The sequence below is a fragment of the Diuraphis noxia genome, unplaced genomic scaffold (assembly GCF_037042655.1).
Source record: "Diuraphis noxia isolate RWA-SAM2 unplaced genomic scaffold, SU_Dnox_SAM2 contig0009, whole genome shotgun sequence".
In the NCBI taxonomy this organism is placed as follows: domain Eukaryota; kingdom Metazoa; phylum Arthropoda; class Insecta; order Hemiptera; family Aphididae; genus Diuraphis; species Diuraphis noxia.
In genome coordinates, this window is record NW_028301719.1 from 266,886 (window position 1) to 279,517 (window position 12,632).

General features: G+C 26.7%; 1 protein-coding gene across 1 annotated transcript in view; it reads left to right on the plus strand.

Annotated features, from left to right (window-relative positions):
• The first annotated feature begins 401 nt into the window (after positions 1-401).
• The window catches only part of LOC107169420 (neuropeptide Y receptor type 6-like), a 69,653-nt gene continuing 57,422 nt past the window's right edge, over positions 402-12,632 (plus strand). Inside the window, exon 1 of the mRNA XM_015519149.2 lies at positions 402-569. The gene's annotated coding sequence lies outside the window, so the exon portion shown is untranslated. The remainder of the gene's footprint in view (positions 570-12,632) is intronic.

Here is a 12,632-nt window from a genome sequence, read left to right on the forward strand (position 1 = left end):
ACTAATTTTAAATATTTATAACATTTATCTGTAAAATACTGATGCGTTAAAAAAAAATCAGTATATATATATATATATATATATATATATATATATATATATATATATATATATATATATATATATTAAATATGTCTTGGTGGTGCAATTTAATAACTCTTTAAACTTGTTTTTTTTTATGTCATCAAATTTGCACACGCCAGATGCTTTAATAAATAAAAATAAAACTTTTTTCGTAACTATTCGCTTTTCGCGCCTACCTGCAGGTTTTTTTTAAAGACCAAATGGTAAAACCATGGAGGGTCGACGGCGTTTGAGATGATTACTACGCTTGCGTTCTCGATGCCGCGGGGGCGCAAAATGCATCGCCATGGTACGCTGACCGAGTATCGTGTGCCGCGCGGCTTTTCAGTTGTCCCCATACACCGCGACAAGGAAAATGTTCGTGAAAAGCGCACCGTAATCGCTCGTAACCACGACGCATATCCGATTCGCGCCGTCCGCATGTTACATGTCTCATTTTCAACCAGATAACGGTATTTAAGAGCTGTGACACTTTGCATCCTCCTGTGAGTATATACATATGATTACAACGCATATTGTCTTATATAGTATTTTTGAAATTTTCGTAACATCAATTATTTATTTTATATACCCATAATGGTGGCCCATCGTCGCTATCTGGCTGGTGATATTTGCGTGTTTCGCTAATCTAAAGTACCGTATTAGGTAAAAACTAAAAATACGTATTTTTTTTATCTTTATTGGATTTTCACATTAATCTCAAGTCCTGTCTTGAAGCCTCCTGTAGATATTAAAATAACTCATTATAGTTCCTGTATTATTATAATATTAATATTATAGTATAATATTATACTAATATAATATTATATGTGATATTTAATTACATGATATTTGATTTAATTTAATTTTTTATATTTTATTGATATCTACTGGTATGCAGACTATACTCGTGGTTTATGGATAGTGAAAAAATTAAAAATTTAATGATAAATTTAAAAATAACTCTTGTATGAGACATAATATAATTTTATACCTATTAGTAATTTTATAAACAGCATTATAAATTATATTGTACACACATAGAAAATAATGTACCTAATTAATGTTATATGCGAACGATTATAAATCGTGAATTTTGCATCTATAGGTCTGTGTTAGAATGATTTGTTATCTTAGTTACAGGTAGTATGTATTCAGATGTGTGATGGAAGTATTCGATTTCGATAGTTGGTTGATTATGAATACAGCATGTATTATAATTTATAAATGTAGTTATATTTAATATGTATACATTGAAATTTGTGTTTGAGAAGTAAAGTCAGTCTTCATAACAAAACAAAAGTTTATGTGTTTTATGGTTGTATGCATTAAGGGTTTTTGGAAACTTTCGTTTAAGACTATTATGTGTTGCTCTCTCTCAAAATTGATTGTTCTAAATTTAAATCACTGTAGAAGTTTGTTTAGAATTTGTGAATGTAGCTTAACGTAATATAGGTCTTCGATAAAGATATTAAATAGACGAATAAAAATATCACGAAAGATGAGAAACTTTGTTATTCCTTTTTTATATATTTAAATTATTTTTATTAAATATAGGTACATTTTTAATATTAATGATAAAAAGGTCATCAGAAATATTCAAGTAAGTTTATTTATAAATATTTCAAAATTTTCCTAAAATTAATCAAGATTTTATTAAATTACGTTTGACAATTATACAGACAAATAATGATAAGATTGAAAAACAATATAGATACAGTTATTTTTCAACATTAAATAAACACCAGAATACTACCCTACAATCCTCAACACATGTATTTCATTGAATTCCATTTCATGAGAACACAGAAAGGGTTAAAGTTTGGGTCCTGTTATTTAAACCAGCACATATATAAAAGAAGTTTAATATTATCACTAGAATAATTTGTGCTAAACTAGACAAAGAAATTACTTTAAACTTTTATCTTTAACTTTTCATTTTTAATTAAACTAACGAAAATATCAAATTGAAATGTCTATTAACATACTGTGGTGGTCAGTCACAAATAAATTTCAAGTGTACCTACCAGGAAAGAAGATAGTGAAGTCTTCGGATTGATTCATTGAAATTAAATTTGTATTGATCTCATAAAATAATATAATATACTATAATATTGAATATACATACTGATTTTTTAACTGTATGAAAATTATATTTAATATATTTTGTAATACAAGCAAACAACACAATCCATTATAGTAGGCAAAAAAAAAAAAAATTGACATACGAATATAATTTAATACTTTTTCTAGTAATAATTTATTTCAATAGTTAATAAATAAAATATGTATATTTACATATTATAATTTAATATACGGAGTTATAAATATAACTTTAATTTTTAATTTTTTTTAAATTTTAATTAAGCCTCAACAACAAAGGTTATTGGCTATAAACATTAATATTTTTTAACACAATTATGAAGCATTAATAATAATATATAGATAACAATAATAACAATATAAAAAAATGAGATTGAAATATAACTAGATTATATTAGTTGGTATAGGTAGTTTAGTTAATTTTAAATAATTAATTAATAACTAGAATTGTGAAACTATAAAGTACCTATATATATAAAACGATTATCACTAATACATTCATAATTTGATATGTTTTATTCCTACTCCAAACTCATAAATCATACAGTGTAATTTAAAAACAGTTTTGATTATTAAAGTTATCAGGTGTAATCTTAGTGTTATTACAGTCTACAATTACAGTCATTACAAATGAAAATCGGCCACAAATTCCGTTTGAAACATTCCAACATTCATGTTTACACTTTTTTTATTTTATTATAATTGAATAAAAATAATATTATATTATGATGTAGGCACTTGTAAAAATCCGTATCAATTGGTTTTCTGATTTGACGTTTGTTGTGATTTGATACAAGATATTATATAACTATACACTAAACATATACATACATCACAAAGCTTGTCGATGCAAGGGATTAATGACACACACGATTTCGATGAAGGTAGGAGTGTGTGTATGCGTACTTCCCTTTGGCGTATCTTTTAGCTTATCCAAATATTTTATATAGTGACGTATACCAACTGCTGTTCAAAATATCGAGTTAACGAGATGACGGCAAAGAAAATAAATTTCAATAATATCATGTGAGCCCACATACGTTAATTTTCCCGTTTAACGAAAAATACCAGATTACCAGAAATGTATCATATAGTTTTGAAACGACGGATTAAGATTTTTATTCACCTCCTCATTTGCCCCACAAATTAATTTAATTTAACCTCATAAAATATATATTATATATATACACAATAATGATTAGTCAGATTATTAGCTGGAATAATGCAGACAAATATGACGGTTTGTCGGTAACTATATATATATAATAATTAAATAACTTTAATAACTTGTATAGGCTACAGTACGCTTAGTTGCATGTCAGATACGTCTATCTAAAAATACACGCGTGGATGAGTGACTTAGGTCACGTGTTTAACGAATATAGGTGTAAAAATAAGAAATATATTTTGTAACATCTTATATATATCATATACATATATAAGTTTCGTGAACGTACGCCGAAAGTTTGTATCCAATTAAATTATGAATTTAAAATGACACGTTTGGCGTATTACTATAAAGAGCCTACACTCCGTTTTTCTTGTTATGTTAAAATTTGAATAGTAATTTAATGCACTATATGTGATTGTTATAATCTTGAGCAGCATATCGCATGGAGGTAGGTACAATTTATAAATGTGTTGCCAATTTATTATGTAAAGTTTAAGTCGTCGTTACGCCTTGTTATCATCAACACGACACAAGTGAATCAACATTTTGTTGAAAGAAATTTCGATAAGTTATATCAACTTTAATAAATTGAGAAAATCATAAAAAACGGAGCTACAAAAACATAATAACTTAAAAACACCTTTACGCTAATGCATTATAAGTACGTTATTCAATTTGACAAAACTCTGGACTTAAAATGGAAGTAAAAATGTTTGTAGTTTTGATGATTAAAATCCATTTTCATGATTATATAATGTGATTTTTGACGCTCAGGTTTGGAATTAGTATAAAAAGTTAAATTTTATAATTGAATTTAACCTCAATGTCAAAAGTAATAAAAAGTTTTTCTAATTTCTAAAGTACGTTTCAACTAGTAAGTAGTATATGTAACTCAATATTTAACACTTTCAATGTAATTCAAACAAGTCTTCAACTTAATTGCTGTATTTTAAAAGAAGTACTCTTATTCTAAATACATTTTGTTATAGTTATGGAATCATGATTTTTTTAAATGTTACATTAAAATATTTGTTGTAACACTTAACTACTCCATAAGACTGAATTAAAAATCTAAATACTATATGTTTTTTTATTCAAATAGTTATTAATATATTAATTTAAGTATATTGCAAAATTATAATCATAGAGATAAACTAATTTATATTTAACCGTTATTAATGATATTATTATAAATAATAAAAACAAATACAAAATAAAACACTTGTTACATCGCAGTTAAAAATTTTAAGTTTAATATAATATTATTATAATATTAAAAACATAATTGCAATATGTCATCTCTTCCAGCTATAGGTTAGGTTAGGTACCAAACATATACCTACTATGTTTAATGTTTATAAATGCATATAGTTATACGGTTAGAAAAACATATTAAACATAAAAGTTATTGAACTACTTAATGACTAACCTATAGCAAAGTAAAATAAAAATACATTTTGAAGTGGTGATGCAGACATATTTTTTTTGTTACAGACTCATATCCTTTATACTTTTTTTAAAGATTGCTCGAATAGGAGCAATTCCATTAAAAATTTATAACGAAGAAACTAAAATGCACTAATAATCGTATTTTAAATATAATAATACGTATGTATTGTTTACTTTAAATTCATTATAATAATTCAAACAGTATTATAAATATAACATATTATATATTATATAATACGCTATTAATGTCGAGTTCAAAATTATATTAAAACTATAAACAACATTTCATTTTCATTATTGGTATTTATATTTTTAATATACAAACTAATAACAAAACATATAATAAATTAAATTTAAATTTTGTTCAATAATATTTTTGAAAATTTGTTACCTAGTTGTAAAAATAAATGAATTTAATACAATTCATAAATACATTTATAAAAACAAATTAACTTAAATTATTAACTTACAAAATATACCTATAAATGAGTATTTTTTTTTATAAACTTTTAATCAAAACTAAATTATTTTATTCTCTTTTGAGTAAAATCATAAACTTTAAGTTAAAAAATATCTCAAAAACATAGAAAAATTTAATAATTTATTTTTAATCATTTGATGGGATAAAATATTAGTTTTAAAAATGTACGTAGTAGGTATAATATATTTTTTTTATTTTATTCTACCTTCAGTGCCTTCAGGAGTACTTTACGTCAAGTGTATTACAATTTATGGTCGATTGAGTCAGAGGTTTTATAATTGTATTACGTATCGGAATTCATCAAACCAATATCATATTATCATAATATAATTATATTATGATAGGCAATATAACAAAATCACGACATTCGTGTAGCTAAATAGCCTACTCAGGACGCCATGTCATAAAATATATTTTACTGTTATTAAAAAATTTACAAATGCATGAACAAAAACCAAATGAATATAAAAATGTAAAAAATATTAAATATTAAATATCAAATACATTTCAAGTAGCTTGCTTATTTACTAAATAATATAGGTAGGTACATATTAAAACACGCGTTAGTAGAAACATACTCGTATCTATACGTATTCTATACCTAACTAAAATATTTAACGTGCAATCAAATATGTCTGCTACATTAATGTTTTGGCACACGAATACAATTTAGCGGATTGTAGATATGAAGTAGATCAAGAGGGATAACTGAAAAGTCTAGAAAAAACGATTTTTCAATATGATACTTTTTTCTTTAATAATAATTATTATTACCGACATAGGATCGTATTTATTTCAATGTATCGTATTGAATAATACATTATAGAAACAGATAAGTGTTCTGATTTTAATTATTGTAGTCACCGATATTGAAAAATTAGTAACATGTTGGTTACAATAAGTCACCGAGCTCACAATTATGTTAGACTGGGGGGAGGGGTGTAGTGTAGCACGTGTACGAAGGTTCGTATAGGGAACGGGCGTTGTTAGAACGCGAAAGAGGTGAGAAATAATAACAAAAAAATCGCATGCGCACGTTTTTCACAAGGGTGGGTGATGGGTTAATTTAAAAACAAAATTAACATTGCAGGCATTGGTAAATTGTTTCATACGAAAAAAAATAAAATCGATTTTTACTTTTTAGTTCCTATAGGTATAGCCGTTTATTGAGAGTTAGGTACATAAATATTTATTTTTTACGTTTACACCACTACTGGATAACTTAATTGAATTTTATGGTTAATTACAACGCATTAACAAGTATAATTTAAAACACAATCGATAATAAAGATTTATAGTAAACATATTTTAATGTTATCTATTAAATAGTATTAATTAGAGTGATAATTTTAATTACTTTATTGTATTTTATTATGGTAGATATCTATTATTCAAAAATATATATAAAAAAATATCACAGCTAAAGGGGGTGATTTCATTTACTATTTTATTCTCGTTGAGCATTTTACGCCCTCCGCCTCTCTATGTGTATACTCTACCGATTGCTAGTCCAGATTAGATGAAATTTTTCACAGCAGTACCTATATTGAAAACAACATTCAACCATATAATATTATACTCCTACTGGGTGGTGGTAGTTATAAACACACACATACGCTCATGGTGGAGGAGGGCCGAGGCGAAGAACTACTCGGCACTTTGGACAAAAAATTATAACCAAATGCCCCCCGAGGACCCGTATAATATCAGTCGTATAAATTCAGATACACACACATCTATGTGCATACACATACGCATACACTATGTAATACACACGCGCAAGATCGCCTACTCTTTATTGAATATTTAGGCCCTCTCGCGATTATTAAATTTCGTTATGACCTAAAAAACGTGTTGTTCTACTGGCGCGTGACCCGTTCCCATTAGAATTGCTCTAATTTCGTTTACGACCATTGCAACCCTTGATTATGGTATAGGCCCATTTTTTGATACCACACCTTTTCACTCGTTGTATGCCAAATTAGAAAATAAAATTCGTTCTGTAATAATCTCATTTTCTTTTTTAAACGTCCTTACTCCCTTTTCTTTTCTATTTTAGCAACGCTCAAACATAATTACGACGGTTTTTTCCATAGAAATTTAATGTGAATAAAAAATATTAAATTCGACGAGTTAATATAGTTTTTAAATAACACATATTTTGTTTAACAAAATATTAAACTAAAAAAAATTATTTTGAGATTCACACCTTAATATCTAAAATACTGTAGTTAAGAACAAGATTAATTGTAGTTTTGTAACAAATGTTAAGTTAGGTATACTTAAATTTTTTAAATTTCAATACAGCCAATATAGGTATCATATATATCTCAGTGTAAAAAATTTTATTACTCGTATTTTTTTGTGATTAAATCTAATGATTACACTAAATAATATTTATAAGTAATGCGTAAAAACATTGATGATAGACTATGAAGTAACAGATACCTATCGTGAAATCATTACCTTGCTTATTCGTTCTACGTTTTAACCTTGGAAAAAACTTTTAAATTACATTTTCGAATTGTTATTTGTTTACAAATCGCATAGTAAACAATGCGTGTGCAGTATTATAGTGAAAGGTTGGCGAGTGCAATAAAAATAAGACATTTTTGTTACGTAGTTTAGAGTTTATAATTTATATGCTGTTAATAGTATATATAACTTATGGTGCAAAAGAAAACTATCATTCTTAATTTATGTGTTATCTACTAAATTTAATCAATAATGCGCACAATTATTTTGGCTTATTGTATAGTACTATAGTATATATCTGGTATAGTATATTGAGCCAAATTCTAGATTTAAAAGAAAAAAAATTATTCTAAATGATTGTTGACCATGCTTTACTTGTCAATATAAATAATTTAAATGCACTAACAATAAGAGCGAACTTACATTCGCCAAAAACAAAATACAACGAGCGCTCAATATACCCATTTATTCATATACCTACCTACATATATATTATTAATCTGTGCAATTAAATTAATTAACAATATGAACAGAACAGATATAAAATTAAAACTATTTTATTCATGGCATCTATCTCATTTATCACGCTAACTGGGCTAATAAATAAGTTCGACCAATATCCTTATAAATTGATTCAAAGTATCTATAAATTAATAGGAATATAAGAAATTTATTTTTATGGAGTTAGAAGTGGTCCTTATATTTTCACCCTTTCATAAAACTTTTTTTAATGTTATATAGTTATATCAATATATTTAAACGAAACTTGTGTTTTGAATATTTAATTGTAACAGTATAAAATATTATAATGTGTACTCACAAACCATATTCGTATGTTATATTAAATATTATAACAGCGTTTATTTTGGGTTATATTAAATAAGTTGTCTTTCATTTCTCGAATCGTGGAATAAATCAATATCAATATCAATATCAATATTTTTTATTTTTATTTTTTTTTAATATACGTACTCATATTAGTATTATGATTATTAGTACTACATTACTTAAAAACGATTTATGCAGAAACAATATTTTTCATACTAGGTATTTTAAATGACTTGTAGAAAAACGTTTAAGAATTCATATAATATGAAAATAAGATATTGATTATGAAAATATTAGCAACTATAAATAAATACAATGAGTGTATTATGTCAAATAAAAATTGATTTTTTTATTTACTACATTTTATCTAAAATCATCTATTCAATACGATGATATATTTGAATAAGTAACATAAGTAATAAAAAGTACAAGTATAATTGTATTGGAATGCCTCGTTATTTTATAAAAATTACATTCTAATTGTATGATAAAATCTTATTTTAAAACACATGTAAATAATTATTAATCGGTATTTCTTTGTTTAAATATAACATAAAACATTGAACGTATTGTTTAACAAGACAATAATCTGTAACTAAGTATACCAAAATGCTTTTAATATTATAGCAATTGAGCAATATTTGTTGTTGAACACTTTAAAAGTCTAAAGTAAAGCTTATTTTAAAATTTAATTTTGATGATAGTGTTATAGTCATTCAACTACGGCTCGGAAATTCCACTGATATTTAATACTTACAAGGAATTTTGGCGGAATTTATTATTATTATTATTTTTTTTTTATATTAAATTCGATTTAACCATAAATTTAGACTTTTGTAGTGATCACCGAGTTTTTTGTACAAGCCATTAATATTCTAAAGCATAGAATATTATAGTATAAGCTATAATATATGAACATTTAAAAAGTTCTAATATTTTTAATGAATTTAAGTGCGGAAAATATTGTTTTGTATCATTAGTTTGAGAGAGACAACGGGTAGGATTCATTAGGAACAATATAAAAAAACTTATAATCCGTTCAAATGATTTATGGAGATCCATTTAGACTGAATAATATTACTTAAAATTTATGTTTATATTCATATTTGTGTTATAATAATAAAACTATAAGATTTCAAACTGCAATTGGAATTATCCAATACCTTATTATACCTACAGGTTAGGTTATAGTATAAATAAATATTTCCAATTGGACAGAATGAGTTTGGTTTAGTTAGATACTGAATTATTTACCAATTTTTTTAAATATTGCCAGTTACAAAAAGTAAATACACGATTCAATAAAACAACACACATGCATTAAATTTAACAATCACAATCAATATGAATTTAAATAAACTGTTATAATATAATATATAATATATTAGAATTATTCTTTTTTCGATTCTCTCTATAAAAATCTAAGTTTGTGTTATAAAAAGAGAGAGTTTAAAAACAATTTTGAGAAAAAAAAGACGATATTAAATAAAGCTTTTAAAGAAATAAGTACAATGTGTAGATATGCCAATGAAAGAGCAAAAAAATAAAGGAAAAAAGAAAAAATACATTTTATAAATTCATAACATTCTAATAAAACCAATTGTCTCAACTACACAGAATAATCATAAAATGATCAAGAATTTATATACAATTGCTAATGCTTCAATTATTTAATTTTATATAATTTATTTCATATTATATTTGTATTGTACGTTGTGGTGTACAATTTGAAATACATGTCAGTCATGCAACGGACATATACTTGAGCAACGATCGCACTTCAACATCCTTTGATGTTTGTCAGAATACCGATAATTATCGGTTGGCTCGAGTAACATAAAGGCACGCTTGCGCATTACCTACAGTTATATTACATCAAAATGTGCATATGTTATGTATCGCTGACTTAAAAATATATACTCGAGTACTCGACATTTAATAAAATTACACTATAGGTATATATTATAAGTCTTACCTAACTAAAAATCGACACTCAACGAGTTCCACAATTATCTTACAGATATGTTTCTCCGATATTCCAAACTACCCTGCAGTATCTATTCATACTACAATATTAAAATTCAATAAATTCTTGAATATTTATAACTATAAAAAAGGTTAGGAAGTGTATGGAAAGTTTTTTCTTATAAGTTATAACATACCTGTGAATAATAATATATAGGTTATCACTGATCGTTCTGGGTCTGTGCGTTCCAACGTGCAAAGCTGGAAAAACAGCTAACATAAGCCTTGTCATTTCGGAGGTGATCAAGACTTTCATCACTGCAACACACTGTATAATAATAAATAGTAAGCGCTTTCAGACGGTAATGGGTGAAAAATTAGTTAAATTGATCAAAATTCACGTCCTGAATTTCGTCACATAAGACGTATGCATTCGTGGACGAGAAAAATTGTGAAATTGAGAAACTGTCGGTGGAGGTGTATCTACGCGACGCGAAGAAAACGGTCTCGACGACTTGATTAAGAAAGTCGTGTTCACATCACTCTCCGCGTGTCTTGTATATTTTTTAAGCTGTGATACCCCTGTAGCCTTATACATATACAATATGTATAGTATACCATAAAATTAGTAATCACACGTCAAAAATCTGATGAATTCAATTTTTAGGTATTATTCCAGGGGCGTCATTTGGGGGGTGGCTGGGTGTGCAGCGGCACCACCAACTTATAAAATGTTAGCAATTGGCCCGCCATTAATACTCTAATGCGCCGTTATAACTGATATGATTTCTATAATAAAAATATAACCAATGTCTACTGCTTCAAATGAAAGATTTTTTTATCCCTCAAAAGAGTAAAAACATATTCACTAACCACCATGGGCAACGAAAGATTAAATGGTATAATGATAATTGTATATAGTTGAGAATGAAGAAGCAAGTATAATATTGATTTACAAGAGGCTGTAAATATTTTTGCACACATTAAAACCCATCGATGTCCGCTTATTTAAATTTTTAAAATAACTAATATTTTGATGTTTTGTATAAATTATGTTTAATTTTGGAATTAAAGAGTATTTAATTATTAATTATACCTTATTTGCCTTTTTTTCAAATAATAGTTAAATGGCTTTAGCTTGTTTCTGTAATGATTGCTTATATTATGTTAGAAACTTTTAATTCTTTGAATTGCTAGTTATTTAAAAAATGCAATAGTTGTTATAAATAATTTCAATTAGAATTATAAAAGGGAAGGAAAGAATATTTACATAAGTTTGCGCCTAAAAGTTTATACACCTGGAAAAAAAACTGAAATGACGTCCCTACATTATTCGTGTAGACATCATGGCATTCGTATTAGAAATTATGTACAATTTTGAATTTATAATAGCACATCTCATCGTGCGATTTAACCCAACAGAACACGGTAACATTTCACGGCACGAAGCGGTGCAGTGTAAAATCAAATTAAGTCCGACCAACGGATGAGAGTATAAAAGTTACCTGGTCGTCACGAGTATAGGTACTGCAAACAAGTAGATGATATAATAGTATAGAAGATCGCCTACGCCATGTTTACCGCAGTTGGGCTGCGTGGATTTCGAATCTTGTCGTATGACGTATTTCACCAATACTAAATAAATGTGTTGGTGGCAACTTTCCGAACGCTTCTGTCTGCGAGTATTCCAAAGTAGATTGATTCTATATAGGTAAGCTTGCGGTATTCCACCGGTAACCACGGTCGGGAGCTGGCCTGGGTGACAACCATTACCGCAGTACCGTCTATATCAATTTGTGCAGGGTGTAAAATGTATGATATAACATTATTCCTGTGACGACTTGTTCATGTGAAATATCATTTTCAAAATTTAACATAACCAAACTTAGAAGTGCCATGTTGCAAGAACGTTTAGATAACATTTTGTCTGTGTTTATAGAACAGGCGAACTAGCATGTTATAATGTAGACCTTGAGGCCAGCTTAGAGCTATAATATAATAAAATATGTATGACAAATTAATGATAATTTTTTAATAATACATATTTCAGTTTTTCAGTTGCAAAAAAAAAAAATATTGTTAAAAATGTAGTCTAAT